At 54.9% G+C, this 19721-nt stretch overlaps 1 protein-coding gene across 1 annotated transcript in view; it reads left to right on the top strand.

Moving 5' to 3' along the window:
• Positions 1 to 19721, top strand: part of LINGO1 (leucine rich repeat and Ig domain containing 1) — a 194988-nt gene that overhangs the window by 133147 nt on the left and 42120 nt on the right. The gene's annotated exons all lie outside the window — the stretch shown is intronic.

Genomic DNA, 19721 nt, shown 5'->3' with positions numbered 1-19721 from the left:
GCTCCCTGAGAGCAGAGTCCAGGCTGAGGAGGTCACTGGGTGGGGCGGGCTGGGGCTTTGTGCCTGTGAACAGAGCTGCGAGACAGGCATGGAACTGTGAAAGGAGCCAGCGTGTTCTGGAAATAGAAAATTGTTTCTTGAGGTTGTGGCAAGAGCAGGGAGCAAGAGTTGGGTGATGGGATGAGATAGGGCTGGATATTGGAGGGCTTGGAATGTCCTAGTCTGCATCCTTTAACATCGGAGAGCTGGAGGAGGTGTTTTCTCCCCAAGTGGAATCATTTTTTCTGATTATTAAAGTAATGTGTTTTCTACATGTTATCTATCTACCATCCATCATCCATCTATCTATCTATCTATCTAATCTCCATATCATAGTATATCGATCTATCATCTATCTGTATCTATTTACTATCTTTATCTAATATATTTCTATCATCTTATCTGGCTGTCTATCTCTGTATCTTTTTATCTATAACAACCCAAAAGTTTTTAAAGCATAAGGTTCGAGCCCTTCCCATATTGTCTTCTCCTCAGGGCTAACCACTGCTAACTAGTTTGATGTATATTCTCCCAAACTTTTTCCGTGCACTTATAAACACATTTTTAAAGGAAAAAAAAAAAAAGGGATCATACTGGGTATACTTCTGTCATTTGATTTTTCACTTAACAGTATATTATATAGATCCATCCAGGTTCTTCCATAGAGTTCTTCCCTATCCTTTTACATCCATTGGAAATTATTTATCAATTATCAGTCCTGTCTGTGGCCATTTAGGTTGTTTCCAGCATTTGACTGTTTGTAAACATCACTCGGTGAACTCCTGTAGGTACGTCTGTGTGTACTTGTAATGTGGGTTCTTCGAGAATGCTTCTGCAAGGAGACTGCCCGGGTCAGAGGGCACACACATTTGGGACACAGAGGCCAGGGAAGGCCTGGCTGAGAGGTGGCCCTTAAATGAAGACCTGCAGGAACTGAGATGTCTGGGTGGAGTGCGTCCCAGACAGAGGGAACAGCGAGCCAAGGGACCTGAGTCACGAGCAGGCCTGGCCTCTCGGGAGCACAGCCAGGACAGTGTGGCTGGAGCAGGATGAGACGAGCAAGAGAGGGAGAGTGGGAGATGGGGCTGGAGAGGGAATGGAGAGCCCGATGGTCCGGGCTTTGTGGGCCAACCTAAGGACTCTGGCTGTTACTCAGAATGAAATGGGGAGCCATGGAAGGTTCTAGATAGTGATATGATGTGATCTGAGTTGCATTTTAACCAGATCTCTCTGACCACTGTGAAAGAGGTGAGGGTGGAAGCAGAGAGATGCGTGAGGAGGCTGTTGCAGTGATGGGGTGGGGGGATGTGGTGGAGCTGGTGAGCGGTGGGCAGATGCCGGATGTACGTTAAAGGCAGAGCCAGTAGGATTTGCTGACAGATTGGATGTGTGGTGTGTGTGAGGGGGAGGGAAGGGAACTGAGGGTGACTGCACGGGTTTGGGCCCAAGTATCCGGAAGGATGGGGTTGCCATTCCCACAGCCGGGGAAGAGTGGGGAGGGGCAGGCCTGGGGTAGGGCAGTGAGGAGTTCAGCGTGTACACAACTAGCTTCACAGTTTGTGGGTCCCAGTGCAAAATGAAAATGGGGGGTGGTGTTTCTTGTTTAAAAAATTAAGACTTTCCAAGTGGCGATCGCAGGGCACTAAGCCAAGTGTGGGCTCCTTCAGAGTGTGAGGCCCTGTGCAAGGGTGTGGGTCACCTGCCCTTGGAGCCAGCCCTGGCTGTGGACATGTCAAGGGTGAGAAGCCAGGAAACATCCGCGTGGAAATGTGGACTTGACAGCTGGATCTAAGGGGCTGAAGTCCAGGGGAGAGGACTGGCCTGGAGATACAAATTCGGGGTCATCAGCATAAAGATGGTATTTGAGGTTGGATGAGATAGTCAAAGGAGTGAGTAACAGGTAGAAAAGAAAAGTCCAGAGACCAAGCCCTGGGGCCTCCATTGGTTAGAGGTGGGAAAAGGCCACTGGGAAGGAACAACCAGTGAGGTGGAAGAGAATCAAGCAGGTGTGTTGTCCTGAAGCCAAGGGCAGGCCACATTTCAGGCATGTGTCAAATGCTGCTGAGAGGTCAAGTAAGATGAGGGTTGAGAACCAATCACTGCATTATCAACCGGGAGGACAGGGGTGGTGTGGTGAGGGTAGTCTCAGCAACCAGAGGGAAATGCATCTCATTGATTTGCAAGAGCAAATTTATTTATTTATAAGGGGTTAAGAAACTTAACATTTAGCTTATATGTGTTGCAAATGGCTGTTTACAGTTTTTTGTCATTTAAGTTTGTTTATGAGTATTTTGTTTTAACCTCTGGAGTTTAAAATTGTCCTGCAGTCACATCTGTCACTCTTCCTATAGTATTTCTGTCTTACCCACCCCAAGGTTTTAAAAATATTCTCCTGTATTTTCTTCTAGTTGTTTATGATATTTAGAGATATTTAAATCTCCAGCTCATCTGGAACGTGTTTGTGTGTGTGGTCTGAGGTAGGGATCTCAGTGGTTTTCCCCGAATGACTAGTGGGTTGTTTCAGTACTGTTTATTGAGTCAGCCGTCCTTTCCCCGCTGCTCAGACGCTCCATTCCCGCCATCTGCTAAATGTTCCCGTAGTCTCATGTCTGTCCAGGCCTCGCTGTTCAATTGCATTGATCTTTGCCTGGGGAGAGATTTACCAAGGTGAAAGAACAGCCGTGGTGATTGATTGGGGGTAGAGTGGGAGGAGGTGGGAGGAGGGGAAGCTGAGAGGAGGCAAAGCCAAGTCGGGGACCGGAGCTCTCGGGCTTCTCCTGTCAGCCTGCACCACAATTCCAGAAGGTTGGTGTCCTATGTTCCCATTTGCAGACGAGGAAACCGAGGTTCACAGGGACTTGTATCACGTGCCTAATGTCATCAGCTCTTGGGTGGTGACGCTGACACTGGAAGGCAGCTTGCTCTGGCTCCCACGCTGTGCTCTGTCCCTCTCAGAGGAGGGGGAGGTGAAGAGAGGGGCTTTCAGGAAGGCTGGAAGGGCTCCAGCCACAAATTACCACCACTACCAACCTCCCCCACACAACCTACTCTGCTTCCTTGCCTGCCATTTGGCTGGTCTTGAAGGTTTTCCCATTTCCAGGAGCAACCTGTTAAAACCAAAATACTCCTGGCAGGGAATCACACGTTAAGTTTACTGCTAACATCTTAATTATCAGTTAACACCTCTGCAGGGATTAGCTGACAGCCAGCTGAGGACACTGAATGAGGGGGTGGGTGTGATGTGTCTTTGGGCTGGAGAGGGGAGGGGTTAGAGGGGAGGGGCAACTACCCAGCAATTCACAGCTCTGGGCCTGGGTGGGATAGAGAGGGAGGTGGGGTTGGATCCTTGTGGGAGGGGCAGGGGGGCAGAGCTGAGAGGGAAAGCACTGCAGAGGGGGGCGGGGGAATGTCAGCTTCTCTGTGGAAACCTGGGGTTGGGGCTTACGGAGGGAGCTGGCATCTATTATACACCTGCTGAGTCCCAGCACCAGGGGAGGCTTGTCATGTGCCCAGTCTTGGGAAGGTCGGAAAATCTGCCACCCATGAGCCACCTCAGGCACCAGCTGTCAGCAGTCACTTGGAGCTGAGACCTCTCTCTGACACCCAAGGACTAGATCTGTCATCTGGCCCTGAAGAGTAGGAGGGAGAGGGGCTGAGACATCTGAAGCCTCCTCTAATTCTTTGAGGATAAGTCTACTCTGCCAGGGTCAGGGCTCAGAGTATGACCAGGGTCAGGGCTCAGTATGTGACAATGGTCAAGGTTCAGTATGTTGCTAGGATCAGGGCTCAGTGTAGGGCAGGGGTCAGTGCTCAGTCTTTGGCCCTGGGGAAGAGAAAACCTAAGACTCCAAGGGTGAGTGAACTCCTTAGCCTGAACCAGGATATAACAGAAGGCCGAGGTGGGTACCAGGTGGGTGGTATTTCTGCCACCCCACTGATGCTTGGGGCTGATGTGGGGGGATCTGGTGGGCAGCATGTAAAAAGAAGATATGACTGTTTCTCTAAAGCTGGGCTCCTCTCCCAAAGGGGCTTCCTTCCCCCTGCACCTCACCCTGCCCTGGAGGGACTGATCTGCATCTTTGCGGGGGTCATCATGTGTCTAAACGTGACCAGCTGCCCAACTGCTTCGCCACTGTTGGAGGACTCTGGCTTTGCTTCTTGGGACCCTGGGGCTAAAAGCAGTCCCTCCCTCCCCTCCCCCTGCCCCAGCTCTTCCGTCCCTCCTCCTCCTCTCTCCCGTCCTCCCCTTCTCCCTCCACTTTCCCTCTCCTCCCTCTCCCTCCCCCTCTCCATTTCTTCCCTCCTCTCCTGGTCCCCTCCCCTGGCCTTGCACCCAGCTGCCTGCAGTCAGACCCCGAGGCACCCGGGCACCCTCTTCCAGCTCCAGGCTGGCATAGCTCCAGCTCATTCCTCACACCCTCCCAAAGGGCTGCGGGCTCGGCCAGGGGGAAGGGGACAGGTAGTGATGAAGTAAGACTTCGGAGGAGGGGAGCTGAGCCAGTGGTGGTGAGGAACAGGCCAGGCAGGGGGGCCTATGTGAGGAGGGTTCCCCGGGGCAGGGTGAGGCACGGGGCCAGGTCTGGAGGTGCTGAGGTGGAGCCTGTCAGGGAGCTGGTATGGGGGTGAGGGGGCTGGGGGGTCTGAGGGCCGGATGGCAGTGGCTTTAGACTTTATTCCCCAGGGCCAATAGTTTCCAAACTCTTTTTTCTTTGGCAGCTCAAACTTCTCACATAGAAGCCTAGACTGGAAAACAGACTCGGTCATGCATTCAGCAAATATTTTCTGGGCACTTACTCTTCCAGGCCCAGAGGTAAAGCCATGAACAAAACAGAAAATATTTTCCTACCCTCAGGGAGCTGGAAGTCTGCAGGGAGGCTGTGGCAGAAGGCAGGGCCTTACCCTGCTCCCTCCATCTGATGGCCTCCTGAGCAGCTCCCGGGCTGGTTCTGGAAACTTGCTCTCCCTGCTGGGCACAGAAGAAGTTGAAAGAGAGGATTCCTTTCTGCTGCTGGGAGAGAGCATGGATGGGATCCTGGGGAGACAGGAAGTGAGCCCCAGAGGAAAGTTGAGAAGGAGCCCCCACCCTCTGTGGGCTCCTCATGGGGTGGAGAAAGGGGTCCGTGCCCTGCCCTTGCCCTTGAGGGTGTGGGAACCAGCTGTCCCAGTTTTAGTGCCTCTCAGTCCCACAGTGGGTGGTCACCTTCTCACAGCCTCTCTGCCCCTGAGCTTGGCCTCTGCCCCTGGCCACTCCAGAGCATCCAGCCAAGCTGTGCTCTGTCCCCTGAGAAGCTGGCTGTCCTGGTCATTGTGCCAGCCACGCCCAGGGGGCGCCGGAATCCCCAGGAGGCTCCCTCGGGCAGTGCTGAAGAAGGGGCAAGGGGCAGAGGCCTCACTGCCATGGCTGAGCTGCCTTCAGGGCCCAAAGGGGGCTGGGGCCTGATCCAGCGGGTGGACCCCATTCTGAGGCCCAGGGAATCTGGGGGAACTTGAGATAGGAAACCACAGCAGAGCTGTCTGCCCTTCTAGTGTCCGCCTTCCCCTGCCTGTGAGGGGCTGGCCAGCGGCTGCCCCGGGTCGTGAGTGCGCCCACCTGGAAGACCTGGCTTCTCTTCCTGGTTCTGCTGCAGCTTGCTGTGTGACCTTAGGAAAGGTGACCTTGACCCTGGGCCTCAGTGACCACCTGAGACACAGGCTGCTGCTCTGGACCAGAGCTGGCCTGGGGGAGGTTCTGCGGAGCACGAATTGTGGCCTCAGTTAATGTGTTGCAGTGGTCACTGCTGTGGCGCGTGCACCTGCCCTTGGGGTGCCAGCTCTGGGCTGCATGAGGGACCCCACTCTCAAGGCCCTTTCGCTCTTGTGGGGGATACAGATGTGTAAACTATAGGTTGAAAATTGGTAGCCCCCATCGGGGATGTGGCTTGTGGCTATGTTTATTCCATTTTTAAAATGATTTGAGTTTTTTAAAATAGGGATATAATTTATATACCGTATAATTTACCATTTTAAAGTGTACGATTCAGTGGTTTTTACTATATTCAGAAGATTGTGCAACCATCACCTCTATGTGACTCCAGAATGTTTCATGAGTGCCAAAGGAAACCCTGTACCTAGGGAAGTAGTCACTCCCTGTTCCTTCCAACCCCAGCTCCTGGCACCCACTGATCTGCTTTCTGTCTCTATGGATTTGCCTATTCTGGACATAGAGGTGACCTAAGCCAGGGTACTGCACATCCCAAAGTGGCATCAGCTTCTCCTCCTGTGGACCCTGATGGGACAGGTGGGAGGTGGGACTGACCTCACCTGGCCAGACCAGGCCAGACCTGTGGCAGAGGCCGAGTGCCAGCCTAGACCCAGAGTTGCACACACGTCCTCCCAGGTTTCTGCTCCGCTACCTAATGAGTAATTACACCCTGATGTGCACGGAGGTGAAGAAGCAAAATCTCCCGTGAAATATTCTGGCCATGCTGGGTTTCGCTTCTCAGCCAGTCTAATCACTGCTGCTTGGCTTGTCCACGGCTTGCGAGGCCACATGTGCCCGGAAGGTCTCGTGGGGGCTTCTTTTTTCCTTCTCAATAAGGAGAGATTTTCTTGGACCAGGAGGAACCGGCTTTGGGCCTCAGAGGCTCCACATGTGTGTTGGACAGTGTGTGTGTACACATCTCCACATGTGTCTGCATGCTTTGGGTGTGTTCTTGCCTATTTCTCATCTGTAATTTATGGGCCTTAAACGTGTCTGCCTTCCTAAACGTGCTTGTTTACATGCACCTGCCCCCGTGAGTGCACGCTGGCAGGTACAGTGTGCTTCACGTGGTCCTCTGGGCTGTCTGTGTAGTTGCTTCTCACCTGTCCCCGTTTCTCTGTTTCTGTTGGAGGGGAGTGTGAACTTCTCTCTGTGGATGAAGGGCTGCCCTGTGTGTGAGTCCGACCTGTGCCTGGCATTACATGCAGGGTTTTAGGGGTGGTTTGAGTAGCCTTGCAAATTCTTATAGGCTCAGGGCTGTGGGGACACCAGATGACAGCTGGCATGCTGCATTTTTGTGTCAAGTTTTGCCTCTCTTCTCTCTGGCTTTAGTGTTTGATTTTTGCAAAGTTTTGAGTGTTTGATGGGGAGTCAGAGAGAGGGGGAGATTTGCTTGTGAGAGTTTATTGAGCTGTAATGTGTCTGTGCCCCCCAACCCTTCAGCTACCCCACCTGGCTCCTCCTGCCTGGGAAGTCCCTGCATTTGCACCATGGGGTCACCCTTCCAAAATCTTGCTTTTGCACCTCATTCACTCCCCCACATTTCCCGAGATAGATAGGGCTGAAGTTATCACACCCGTTTGGCAGAAAAAGAATCTGAGGCCTAGAGTCGAGAACAGATGTACATGAAGTCACTTGGTGAACCAGGGCTGAGAGCAAGATCCCCAGGGTTTCTGATCCGTGCACAGACCCTTTGCCCTCAGTGCACAGCCCTGGGACCTGGGTGGAGAGGACCCTGTCCAGAAGAAACAAGTCACGGTTTCATGAATGAATCCAGCTGGAGGGTGCTCTCTTTTCCACTTGGAGCTGTCCTTCCCTCTGTCGTCACTCAGCATTGTCCTGGAGAGGCAGCCCCAGGGCTCTTTTCATCTCCAAACAAGCAGTCAGGGGCGCAGGAGGCAATAATATTGACGTCCATCATTGATATTTCCTTATTGTGGCTGTAATTAGCAATTCTTCCACGGCTGAGGCCCGATCTGGCAGACAAGTGGAGAAGCTCCGGCTTATTAATGTCAGCCCATTAATGTCACACTGACAAGGCTGATGGCGGAGGGAGGGCAGTGGGGAAGCAGGGGGGCTGAGCTAAAGAAGGCTGACCGCTGCCCCTCCTCACCCAGCCCCCTCTTCCCTAGGCACACGCTCACCTGGAGCACAGTCCACCAGGGGCCCCCTCATTCCATAGTTCACTTTTTGGGTTGTCTCCCTCACCCCACGGCTCCCCCCTCCCCACGCCCATCTCTTCCTATTCTTTCGGGAAGGCTTGGCTTAAAGAGCAGTCTCTGTGTCCCTGGAAAGTTTATTGAGCTGTGACATGTCTGTCCCCCCCAACCCCTCAGCTACCCCACCTGCCTCCTCCTGCCTGGGAAGTCCCTGCATTTGCGCCATGGGGTCACCCTTCCAAAATCTTGCTTTTGCACCTCATTCACTCCCCCACATTTCACGATATAGGTAGGGCTAGAGTTATCACACGCATTTGGCAGAAAAAGAATCTGAGGCCTAGAGAGGAGAACAGATGTACATGAAGTCACTTGGTGAACCAGGGCTGGAACCCAGAGGCCCCACCAGGCAAGATAGCCTTTTCCTGCGGGTCGAGTCAGAAGGGCTAGGATTTGAGCTCCCAGACCCCTGGGTATCTCCTCATCCATTCACTTCAGCCTTCCCTTCCTGTCCAGGTTTAGTATTTCCCTACCCCTGCCATCTCCATTGCTTGCCTCAGTGTCCCTCTGTCCAGACATGCCACTTTAGAGCTCTTCAACACAGAGAGGTTGAATTACCCAGCCTTGACATCTTCCAGCCCCCTTGCTGCCAGCCTGCCTGTTTGTTAGATGCCCAGGCTAGGGCCATTCTGAGAGATTAATAAAACAAATAATAGAGAGAGCTATTGTTTTTTGAGTGCTTTAAATGTGTACTGTTAAAGGCATCTTACAAGCATTTGATCCTCATAACAACCCTATGGTGTCAAAACACTCTTCATCCCCATTTTACAGATGAGGTAAGCTGAGGTACAAAGAAGTTAAATTAGCTGCCCCAGATCACAGGGCTCTTATACACATGGTGAGCAGTGTGAGCCAAGCCACATGACCCCAAGCCCTCCCCTTGAGCCACCACCCCAGTCTGTCTCCAGCTTTAGCTCAGAAAGTCCTTTCCTCCACCTTCATGTCTTCTCTGTGGGCTCCCCAGGGTAGGAGGGCCCAAGTCTGCCTTGGTCCCCTGAGCCCCCAGGCCATCAGCACAGGCCTCAGGGTGGGTGCTCCGTTGATAGTAGGCAAATGGGAGTAGTGGGGTAATGACATACTCTTCTTAGCCCTGCACTTGCATGGGGCTGTGGTACGGGGTTCTCTGGTACGGTCCTGCCTCCCCAGGAGCACTGCTCACCCTCAGAGGCTGGGAGCCTCCCTCATGGCAGGTCCTGGTGGTTTTTGCTGAAGGAGAGGTCCAGCGGCTGACTGCAAGGCCCCCTGAGGCAGAGAGAGGCACCCTTGACTGCCATGCAGTCCCCCTCAGTAAGGGGACCTTCATATCTCAGCCTAAGGGATTTAGCTGGGATTGTAAGGGTGTCCACTTCATTCACTCATTCATTCATTCATTCTACAAACACAGGCTGTATGCTGTATACTTGGCTCCAGGTTCTATGGTGGGGCCTAAGAATGCTGAGATAAATGGGTCCTGGCCATGCCCCAGGAGAGCCCACAGCCTGGTGGGGACAGATAGGAAACCAAGCATGAGCAGTGGAGGCAGCACAGGAACGTCATGTGGGTAAGGGGGTGCTGGAATGGGGGTGGGGAAGGCAGGCTGCATAGAGGAGGAAGCGCATGAGCAGGCTCATTAAGGAACAGGAGGCGATTTCAGGCTGACAGAGAGGGAAGGCAACCACGGAGAGAGCAGGACAGACTCAGGGACAGGCAAGGAGTTCATTCCAGATTACCTAGTTGGGTGGGCCTGTTTTTTAGAGATAAGGTGGGGAAGCTATGGGAGCTGCCTGGCAGGATAGGTGTACCACCCTCCACTTCTGATGCTGGGGACCACTGGAGTTGCCTGGTCAGGACAGTCCCTAAAGGCCAGGGCTTCTGGAAATGGTCATGAGCCCAGGGCATGTGGCAGGGAAGGCTGGAAATATGTCAGCTTGGCATTTCTACTTTCCTGCCCTGTGTAGTGGAAGCTGTGTGCAGGTCAGTGTCCGTGGGTCACTGAGCCGGCCAGGTGTGGAGAGGTTGTGTGAGGATGCTGGGAGGCTGCCTTGTGTTCAGAGCCACCCACCATGGACGCTCTGGGCTGAGGTTGTCCTGGAGGGCACCTGGGACCATGGCTGCTTCCACCTGTGTCACCCCTCCCAGCTCTCAGAGCTGTGGCTTCTCACCAGCCCTCATGCAACCCCTCTAAGGATCAGCCCCAGTGGGCAGAAGGGAGACTGAGGCCCAGACAGTGGCAGGGCCCAGCCCAGGGTCACCCACCAGCACAGGCTCCTCCTGCCCTTCAGTGTACTGTTGGGATCTTAGGGTCCAGGGCAGGCAGAGCTGGGGTGGCTGCCCTGCAGAGACCAGTGCACAAAAGTCCTGGCTGGAGAGGAAGTGGTGCCAGGCCCACCCAAGGGACCTTGAGGGCTGACAGAGGAAGAGGCTCCCTTCTCAAGTCTCATTCCCAGAAGGTGTTCAAGGGTTGGCTTGAGTGCCCAGTGGACAGTCTCTGGGGATGGTTTCTCTCATACATCCCACGGGGCCTGGAGGAGCCCCAGAGGGAACCAAGCACCGCCCAGCCACGGTCATGGGTGCAGACATGAGCATGCTGGTGTCCATCTGCTCTCAGTTGCGTGCCACATGTGGACATGCTCACGCTCGTGTGCATACAGGTGTGCTGCTGTTTGTACATGCCTGTCTCTGTGTGATAGTTGTGTATGTGTCCTTTTGTGTACAGTGTCTGTCCACATGTCTACTGCAACATGTCCCTGGGATTATAACTCTGTATCTGTTGCATGGAGAAGAATCCAGGCACAGTCAGGAGCCCCCAAGGATATGCCCTGCTACTCTCACCCATGCCAAGAAGCTTCCAAACCTGCTGCTCTCAGGCCACGGCCCAGCTCTCCCCTGCCCTGCCGAGGTTCTGGGGTCTGACCTCCTGGGGGCAGGCCCAGCCAACTCCAGGAAGGGCTTCCTGGTGGGCAGAGGTTGGCACCAAAGATCAGGACAGGGGGAGCCCTCCAGCTCTATTTGGTCTACCTCCCCCACTCCCTGCACATCCCTAAGTGCCTGCTATGGGGTCCTGACAGGTAGGTACCCTCCCCTTACCACTCGTACAGCACCTGTGATGGGGCGCTCACTGCTTGCCAGGGTAGCACAGTCCCCTGGGGTCAGAGCCCTTGCAAGCAGATGTCAGGATGGCCAGAGGCTGGGGCTCGGGCTGGGCCCCAACCCCATGACCACCCATGACCTGGGGCTCTCCCCCTACAGTCAGGCCGGGGGCTCCAGCTGCTGGCAGCACAGTCAAGCCCCAGGATTCCAGGCCTCTCACCTTGTTGTCAAGAGCATATTTCAGCTATTAGTGACAGTAGCAAGGGATTCGGGAGGATTTCTCTCTCATTTCCCAGGGCTTTCAGCAAGCCTCCTCCCTTCCCACCCCTCTGCCTGCCAGGGCTGAGAACATACACACACAACACACACACGCACATGCACACACGCATACTCAGTGCTCCTGTGTGGCAAAAAGAGTGAGAGAGAGAAATCTGGGTCAGCCTCCCAGGGAAAGGCTCCATGGCGTCTCCTCACCTTCCGCAGCAGATGCTCAGTGCTGCGAACCAATGCGGGCTGTGGGCAGAGGCTGGGGCTGGGAGACGCCCTGTGGTGGACATAGGTGCACCCCACCCGGTCTCTCCCTAGACCTCCCTGTCCAGGTGATTCCACTCTGGGACCCAAGCCCACCCATTGCCAGGCCCCAGAACTTGCAGGGTATTTCCACTGCACCCAGCTCATTGTGGGGAAGATGACAGATGCTGTCCCCATCTCCCACTGGGCCTTCCAGCATCAGCCCCGAGGGTTTGGGGGACGAGGGGAGGGATGGTTTGGGGAGGCCCAGGGCCATGTGCTAGCAACCCCGTGAAGAGAACGCCTGGTCACACAGCACAGACCCCTAGTTGTGGAATTCCGGGCAGTACAGCAGGGAGCGGGGTCTGGGTGGGATGTCCCAGGGAGGGCAGAGAAACAGCTAAAGATGTCACTGCCAGTTTAGGATGGAGTTTAAAGCAGGGACTGAGCTAAAGCCTGGCATAGTCAAGTCAGTCCCTGAGACAGGACGAAGGTCCAGGGTGGGCATTTCACCAGGCCACCTCCACATCTAGTAATGACCAAGCACGGGCTGGGACATTTGCAGAGGGAGTGATCTAGGTGAGGCACAAGGGACAACTTGCTTGAGTGAGCCCACAGAGAGACAGTCGCTGGACTGGGTGGTGAGGGAGGTGGTGGGGTTTCTTGTTGGGTCGAGACCCTGTTCGCCTGGGAAAACTAGGTCATGGGGAATTGCCAGGGTTCAGGCTGCCCAGGGCCTCCCTCCCACCCTGGCAGCACCAAGCCACTTCCATCTATGCCCCACGGCACAGAGTTCTCAGGTGCCCACCAGGGTAATGACCCCAGGGGTCTCAGTGCCTGCTTAAGAATGTTGGTGGAGTGGCAGAATAGATCATTAATTTGATTCAAGTTAGATATGAGGAAGAATCTCCTGATGCCTCGAGGGCAGCCTCAGCCCCAAAACTTGGTGCTTAGGGAGATGAGATGCATCCTCAAAAGGCCTGTGTGGGATATGACCCCAAACACCCTCAGCTTCCTCAAGAGGCCGGAAACCTGCCTTCCAGAACTGCCGTCAGGGGCTCCCATAACTGGCACACCCAGAGCCTCTGGGGTGCGTGTTTGATAAGTAAGTACCCCTCTCTTTTCCAGCATAGGGTGTGTGTGTCCGTTGTGTTGAGCCGGCTGTTGTCATTTGTGTGTCTATGTCAGTACACACAGGGGCCATATATGTACATAGGTGAGGCCACGTGTCTCAGGGTTCAATATATGGACTTAAAAAACTATTTGAAAATATGGAACGAGAGACTGTGCAGTGTTAGAAGGGGCTAAAGGTCTTTAGGACATAGAGAGGCAGGCAGGCCTCTCTGCATTCACCAGCCATTTGTGGGGTTCCCTGGCTGGAGCCTTTGGGGAAACACGGGGGCCAGGGGAGCTAGTTGCTGAACTTGAGGATGGGGGCTGTGAGGGAGGAGTTGAGGAGGGTCAGGACAGGCCTTCTAGAACATGTAGGCAGTGTTGGGGTTTTAAGAAGTGGAGGGGAGGGCAGTGTCATGTTCTCTGCAGATGGGGCCCCCCAGAGCAGGGCTGGGTCTCCCCCGTCCCACTAGGACCTTTATCGGCAGTATCTAGGCCCCTCCATGAGAACATGCAGAAAGGAACAGCCTGCCCCTTCCTCCCCAAGGGCCCCTGCCCAAGCAGGGGACCCCCGTTCCTGGCAGCTCCAACCAGGCCATGCTGCAACCAGCTCTCAGGGGCCCCTTCCAGCCTGGAAGGCCTCGGCAGGGGCTAGGGAGGCCGAGGCAGACCCAGCTCCCACGGGGGAGATGGGGGTTGGACTGGACAGACAGCTGTCCGCACCATGCCTGCCCTCTGCTGACCTGACCTTATTCACTGTGTGTGTCGGGAGCCTGGAACCCTGCAGGTGTGGGAACGCACATAGGCCCACACCTGCACATCCTCCCTGATCAATAGGGTAAGGAACCGGAAAAGGTATAATTCAATTTGTCAGCCTGGTTATTAGTTATTGTGCTGGAGGTGTCTCCTGCCCCGCCCCCTGCCAGCTCCTCTCGCCTGCATCCAGAGCGGCCTGCAGGAGCCGGGCCACGAGGGGAGCCGGCAGGGTGGGTGGTGGGCAGGAATGGCCCATGAAGATTGGGGCCGAATCTGAGAACCTCCCTGAGCATTGGCCCTGGGAGGGTCTCCGAGACCTCTATGGTCCAGACAGGGAAACTGAGGTCCAGAGAAGGTAGAGGACTGTCCTGTGCCACCTTGCCCTCTCGTCTTGTCCCCTGCCCTCAAGGGGTGGTCGCCCAACTGAGGAAATGCAAGTCACCCACACTGTGGCTCATTTGGATCCTCACAGGGCCCTGCAAGGGAAGTGCTGTTATCCCCATTTCATAAATGCACAAACCGAGACCCATAGGGAGGCCAGCCCAAGGCTTACAGCTAAGGAGGACTGAATCCCATAGGGGATACAGAGCTGCCCCCCAAGAGGGGGCCCTTCACAGCTGCACACCCTCACAATGAGGCTTCGCTCACTGCCTGGAGGCAGAACTGGGACTAGCTCCTCTGAGAGGGAAGTCAGACATCCCAGCCTCCTTCCCTGTTTGCTCCCTGTACTGTCTAAGACTCTCTTCTGAAATTCAGACCACAGTTCCTCTTGCTTTAACTTCCTCCCACCACTACTGTAGGATCTTGTCAATCCAGAGGCCCCACCGGCCTCTCCTTTGTTCCTCTGCCTTCTTGGTTCTTGGTGGGTCTGGGGGCCTGGGCACGGAAGGCCAGGGTGAAGCCGGCCCGCCCCAGCCTCCCAGCCCAGCCTGTTTGAGAATGAGCTCACCTTTGCACAACATTGCCATTCTCATCACAGCCTCTGCCCATCTCCATTTCTTTTAAACTCATTTGTCCTTGGGAAGAGTTCTGTGCTCCAGACAAGCGTCTCACCCCTGCAAGTTTCCCTGTTCACAAACAGGCAAGATGCCCAGAGAACTGAGGGCAGACTCTCAAGCCCCCGAAGCCTTCTCCTTTCCCCACACTCGCCACCTTCCCTACTCAGAGTAGGAAGGCCCAGGTATTACCTCATAATCCAATACGCAGAGGCCCAGCTCTCACTTAGTGTGCCGCACCCACCCAACAAGCCCCCAAATTACCCTCAACCCCAGAGTGGCTGACCTCAGATCAGGGTAAGCAGGAGAGCAAGGTGGTTTTTAAACTAATTCATACTAATGTGTGAGTGGCTGATAGCCCTTTATGCTGCCTCTGGTATTTGTATTTGAACAGAGGAGCTAATCTTAATCATTGTAGCAATAGTATTATCATTAATAATAATAATTAGTAATATTGAGTTCTTACTGTGTCAGGAACTGTTCTAAATACTGTACATGTATTAACTCATTTAATTAATCCATTAACCCAAATGAATTTCTAATTGGTAGGAAGATAAGAATGTTAAGGGATGAGAGGAGAATGGAGGAGGAGGTAGCAAACTTCTCCCTCCTGCAAGCCTCCATCCCAGCTTCCACCTGGGACAGAGAGGAGAGCCTAGTTGTTTGCACATCAAACCATGCCAGGCATTTGCTTGAGGTTACCTTGGGAGGGCAGAGGAGGAGGCTCTGCTCCACCCTGGAGGCTCACAGTTCTTCCAGGAGAAACCTGGGCAGATGGAGCACCCCTTGGGAATTCCTTGGCACTGAGGGTCAGAAGCAGTGTCCCCCATGGTCTCTGAGTCCCCACATGCCTCTCTGTGGCTAAGCAGGCACCCAGACCCTCTGGCCACACCCTGGGTGCCATTCCAGGCTGGACACACCCCGGAGTCCATCTATAAGCCCCATTTCATGTGCGTCCCATCTGAACCCTGTAGGATGAACAGAGCTGGGAGGAGGACCCATGTTTTGCAGATGGGGAGACCGAGGCCCAGAGGGGAAGTAATTGTACTGACCCCTCCTGTCCAGAATGGCCTGATGAACTGCCCCTGAAGGGAGGGGTGGGGAAGCATTTATTGCATTTTAACAGGGACTTCCACTGCTTTTCATAGGATGAATGTGCAATAACGGTGGGATTTCCCTGTCTTCCTGTAATCCCTTGGTTCCCACAGGACGCTCCATGCTGGAGAAGGCTGAGCAGCTGCCCCTAGGCTGCCCCCACTTCACTCCAGCCTCTCCCGACGGCCAGCTTTCAAGGTCAGGCTGCCTGGTAATGTAGTAATTGATCCACGAGACTTCCATTATAAATCTCTCAGTTGTGGACAGCTTTTCTCAGCCCTCCAGCCACCACAGCCCCAGCCTGTTCCATCAAGCCCACCCTGAAAATGACCACTCATCCATCCCTCTGTAGGAAGGTGGCCCCAGGGACTCTGATCTCAGAGAGATGCCACGTGGTTCTGAACTGAACTCAACCGCCAACTGCTATGTGTCTTGGGCAAACTACTGCCCCTTTCTGGGCCTCTGTGTCCATACCTGGGACATGGGCCTGGTCAGATGGGCCTTGAGGACCCAGTATGATGAAGCATCTAAGGCCCAACCGGTGGTAGCTCATTAACCAGACACTGGCAGGGTGGGTAGGACCTCAGGGTAGGGGAGTCTGGGTAGGGCAGGATTGTACCTGCCTGTCTCAGCAAGTCAAGGAAGGCTTCTCAGAGGAGGTGGCATTTGGGCTAGGCCCTGAAGGATGACCAGAATCCCCCAGGTTTGGGGTGGCAGCAGTGGGAGAGGGTGTTCTGGGGCTGGCAGGAAGGGGCCCACACAGAGGCATGACCAGGCCTAGCACCTTAGGCTTTCCTACTTGCAAATCTTACATCCTTCAGGGACTCTTCAGTATCCTCAGGCTATAGCCCAGCACCCCAAGGAAGCTTTGGAAACCTGGTGAGATCTTGTCTCTGCCAGTTTCTCTGGGCATCGGCCCCAGTGTTCCAGACTCAGTGGATTTCTTCCCGTTCTCTACAGTCCTTGCATCAACTGTTCCCTAATTTGACTTTATGACCACAATAAAATTTAACCTTGTGACTCAATGAAATCCCCACTCAGTCCCCTGATGCACAGGCCCTATGAGAACTGCCTGACCCCACCTGCACCTCACCCTCTCAAACTGCCCTATCTGGGGCAAGGGGCCGGGGTCCAGCTCCAGGGGCTTCTCTCCCTTCCTCACCCAGTAGGCACTCCCGCCACTGGGCCTTTGACTTGCTGTCCCCTCTGTAGGGAAGCTTGTCCCCCAGATTGTCACATTCCTGGTTCCATCTTAAGAGTTCAGGACTCAGCTCAAATGTACCCAATTTCAAGTAGCTGCCAGGTTGACCAGCTGGCCTGGTTTTCCAGGGTCTGAGGAGTTTTCCTGTGATGTGGAGCATTTATTGCTAGAATTGGAACCATCCACACAAATTGAGATGTTTGGTCACCCTCATTTCCTCCGGTCCCTACTGCCAGGCCTGCCTATTTTCTTTTCCTCACCACTCTTTTGTTGGAAGTCCCAGTTTGTCCGTGTGTTTACTTGATTGTCTGTCTCTGGCACTGACCTGAGCTGCTGGGGAGCAGGGCCTGCCTCCCTGCATCTATCTTATTCTGCCCCAAATCCCCAGTGCCCAGAACAGTGGCCCACTGCTCAGCCAGTGTTTGTTGAATGAATGGATGAGGCCTGGACTCCAGCTCTATTTCCACATGGCCGGACAAGCCCCTTTTCCTCTCTGGTCCTCAGTTTCCCTCTGTTCCATGAGGGTGGGCTCCGGATGCCTTGGGGAGGGCCCTCCCAGCCCCGGTGCCCAGCTGCAGCCAGTCGGAGTGGAGGGGCCGGGCCCAGCTCAGTGTGGAGGAAGGATGTGCTAGACCCTAGGGCAGGAGGAGTTGGTGGAGCCCCTGCAGCAGGGTGGGCCAGCACCACTACCGAGGCATGGAGGGCCACCCCCCTCACCTTCCTAGGCAACTTATCATCCGGGGGACATCTCTGGGCCAGGCCATGGGTCCAGGCCCGGGGTTGGGGGGCAGTGAGAGTGATGGTGCCGACTGCCAAGCCCCACTCCACTCCCACCCCTGGGAAGCAGATGGCCCAAGCTTAGGCGGGCGGTAGAGACGGGGACTGGCATTTGTGTATGTGTGTGGTTTTTTAAAAATCTGACACATTTTTGTCACGTCTTGGTGCATCAGAACAGTAAAGGAGGCGGGAGTGTGAAGAATGTTTTAACTCGCAACTTTGTAACAGTTCCAGTTTCTCCAGGCCTCCTCCCTCTCCCCCAAGCCCCCGCGGCGGAGCCTAGAAGCCCATCTGTTCCCGAGTCCGTACTCCCCCTCACCACAGCCATCCATCCATCCATCCATCCATCCATACATCCATCCATCCATACATCCATCTTCTATCCGTCTGTCAGTCGTAGGAGAGAGTCAGAGGATGTGGCTCAGAGAATCCGAGAGGACCCTGGGCAGGGAGGCAGGAGCCTGATTCTGGGCCCAGCTTGACCCAGGGCTCGCTGTGTGATCTTGTGCAGTCCCTGACCCTCTCTGGGCCTCTTCTATGTGCTCCTGAGGGGTCAGGTCCATTCCTTCTGGAATTCCCTGACTCTGATGCTCATGGGAATGCCTGGGGAGAGGGGTTGGAGGTGGGAACAATGCAGGAGAGAACTGTATGGGAAAGTCTGGGGGGTTGGAGCATCCAGGGACAAGGCCCCCAAGGTGGCAGAGAAGCCACATCCATGGAGCCAGGCTGAGTGGGTTCCAACCTTCACTCCCCTCAGGTTTAGGGCCTGGATTCCCCTAACCCAAACAGGGTGGCCCTTTGAAGATGATTCAGGCCTGGCCGAGGTCTGGGGCGGCCGCAGTGCAGTTGGGTGGAGAGAGGAGGAGCCCAAGTGGTGCCAGGGACCCAGGTATCCCTCCACTGTCATGCTCTACTTGTCTGTCCCTGCAGAGCACTGGGGACAGAGGCAGGGTAGGTGCCAGATCTTAAGACGTTTGCTTCTCAGCAGGCAGCCCTGCTGTCCCCAAGCCTGCTTGGCACTAGCTTCCACTTCATTGGTCATGGAAAAGCCAACTGGCCTGGAAAACCAGGAGTTCACACGGCAGGCTGGTAGGAGCTGCCCTCAACATGGGGAGAGGATTAGGGGCATAAAGGGGCAATGCCCCAGGGAGCTCAGCTAAGGCAAGGACTCAGCCTTGCTGCCTCATTCCGCAACTCAGAGATCTGAATGGCTGGGCACCTGGACAGGGGGTGGGCACAGGTAGCTGGTGAGTCCCTGCCAGGAGCAAAGGAACAAGCCCCTTACTCCATCCCTGCTCCCTGCATCCCTCCTTGCCTAACTGGGAACTCCCATAGTCCAGGGCATGGATCTGGGAGCAAAGGCAGAGGGAAGGGGGAAGCAGAGGAAGCCCCCCACTTGACCAGAAGCTAAAATCAGAGTTCAAAGGCTGCACCAGATTGTTACTGTGCACAGAATACCCGGCTCAGGGCTGAGGCAGCTCCTGGATATTGCCCCAAATCTCCATGCCCCAGGCAGGGCTTAGGAGAGGCCCAGGGGCCCCCTGCAGGAAATGGTCTCATGTTCATGGGAGGGTGGGCTCTGGCCAGGCCAGTGAGGGTACCAGAGGCGACCCCGCCACAGGCCCAGGACCCAGGGCCCCTGCTGAGTCAGTGCTGTGCGAATCTCACCATCTGGGCGCGGGGCGGCTGGCGGGGAGGAGCCGGGTTGCCATGAGAACCCGCATGCTGGCATTTCCTCTTTTGGGGAGGCTGAACCGTACTTCGCAGGCGGCGCAGGCTTCTGAATCCCATTTCTCTGTGTTTTTTAGGAAGGGAAAAAGGGCAAGGGTTGGGGGTGGAAAAAGGCAAGGAGGGAGAGAGATGGAGTCAGAGCCAGCCAGAAGAGAGCACAGGGAGCTGGAGGAGGCTGGCGTACGGTCCTGTGGACAGAGGCTGGGGGCAGAATTGGGCAGATGGCTCAGAGCCTGCTCGCAGGGAGCAGGGGTTCATACCAACCTGGGTACCTTACAGACTCATCGGGCTTTAGTAGCTTGGCAACGGCACTACAGGTGACCAGAACTGACACTGAAGACTACCTGGAGGACGGAGAGCCATGCAAGGGGTGGAGAGGGGAGGCTTGGGAGGATGTGGAGTGCAGACAGGGGAGGACCACTCCCACCCACCGTGTGGTCAGGGATTGGGGGGTTGGTGTGGAAAGGCACATGCTTTGG

Source organism: Choloepus didactylus, chromosome 4, assembly GCF_015220235.1.
Source record: "Choloepus didactylus isolate mChoDid1 chromosome 4, mChoDid1.pri, whole genome shotgun sequence".
Lineage (NCBI taxonomy): Eukaryota > Metazoa > Chordata > Mammalia > Pilosa > Megalonychidae > Choloepus > Choloepus didactylus.
Note: the sequence above shows the minus strand (reverse complement) of the source record. Positions and strands in the feature narration are given on the sequence as shown.